The sequence below is a fragment of the Ictidomys tridecemlineatus genome, chromosome 4 (assembly GCF_052094955.1).
Source record: "Ictidomys tridecemlineatus isolate mIctTri1 chromosome 4, mIctTri1.hap1, whole genome shotgun sequence".
NCBI lineage: Eukaryota > Metazoa > Chordata > Mammalia > Rodentia > Sciuridae > Ictidomys > Ictidomys tridecemlineatus.
Window position 1 is genome coordinate 125705801 of NC_135480.1, and position 1704 is coordinate 125707504.

A 1704-nucleotide genomic window follows, 5' to 3' on the forward strand; every position below is an offset into this window, starting at 1 on the left:
GAGGCTAGTAGGAGACGGTCGGTGGAGGTTTATCCCGGGTCAGTGAGAGGCTGAACCCCGCTGACTTGCCAGTTGTCTGTGCTGTCTCTGTTGGATTCTGCGTCTGCTGAAGACACAGAACAAGAGTGCAGAGTCTTTTCCTTTGGGTACTTAATACCTGGTCGACAAAGGTCCTAATCTCCACAACCAACGGCTGTGAGGGATTGAGAGCACAATATTCTTTTAGAAATGAATTGCACAATTGAGAAGACACTTGCTGATTGAGAGATCATGACGATGCAGCAGAATCTCTGATTGAGCAAACCACAGCTCTCAACAAGCGAGTAGAAGCAATGAAGCAGTAACAGGAAGAAATTCAAGAACTTAATGAAGTTGCAAGACATCGGCCACGGTCCACATTAGTTATGGGAATCCGGCAAGTAAACAGACAAATCAGAGAATTGCATCAAGAGAACAAAGAATTACGTACGTCCCTGGAAAAACATCAGTCTGCATTGGAACTCATAATGAGCAAGTATCGAGAACAAATGTTTAGATTGCTCATGGCTAGCAAAAAAAAGATGATCCAGGTATAATAATGAAGTTAAAGGAACAGCATTCCAAGGAGTTATAAGCACATGTTGACCAGACAATTGAAATGGCAGCAGTGATGAGGAAAGCCATTGAAATTGAGGAGCAACAAGGTTGCAAGGAGCAGGAACGAATATTTCAACTTGAACAAGAAAACAAGGGCCTGAGAGAGATCCTTCAAATAACTTGAACCTAAGGAAGGATGATACATCAGAAAGCACATCTGTGTCAGCATTAGTAACCAACAGTGACCTGAGTCTGAGGAAGAGCTGAAAGAGTTCCAAGTCTGGAAACTTTGTATATGACTCTAAACTGTCACAAAGACTGGCCTATAAATGAATGAATAAAGAGAAAACTCAAATTCAGTCAACCCTTTTTTTCCCTCTATAGTTTGTACAGTGTTAGCAAAAAAAAAAAAAAAAAAAAAAAAGTATAGTTGGTCATAAACTTTTTTCCAAAACATAATTGAAATAGAAATAATTGGTGAACAAATGAAGGGTTTTCACAGTGATGGCTGAAAATATGAAGAGCTTTCAGCAGTGCTATTGGTTTTCTGAATGATATACTTAGATACACTTGACTTTTCCCAGTAAATGTTTGGGAATTCATAGAATTATCCTAATTTACGATATTTTGTCATGGTTTTGTGAATGGAAGATACTTATAATCAATTTAATCCTTCCTGTTTGGTGTCAGAGTTAACAAATAGCTTATGTACCATAAGACTTTCAGCTTTAGTGATTGCCTGTCTCCTTTCCCAATAATTTAATTTTTTTTGTCAAAGAAAATTCAGGTTTAAAGGTTGCAGTAATGTTTTACATGTACCACAAATAAAAGAGGAAATTTAATTATAGCTAATTTACCACATAAATGATACTTAGCTAAAATTGTCCATAACTTGTAAAGAATATGAAATATTTCAGGAATGAAAGAGAAGGAACATTACTTTCTAAGAAAGAAGATCTTATAAATAGACATATTTAGTAGGTTAAAGTACTTCTCTGAAAGAATAAGTTTTAGTTTTAAGTCAATAATGAAAACAATTTTTCTCTTTTCTGTTTGGTATTTAAGGACCTCATATATTTCATTTACTTAACAAAGTTGAAATGTTTGATGTAGTAAAATAGGTATGGT

General features: G+C 35.7%; 1 pseudogene; it reads left to right on the forward strand.

The window, feature by feature from the left end:
* Positions 1-228: 228 nt before the first annotated feature.
* On the forward strand, positions 229-915 carry LOC101971947 (FGFR1 oncogene partner 2 homolog pseudogene; annotated as a pseudogene).
* Positions 916-1704: the final 789 nt, after the last annotated feature.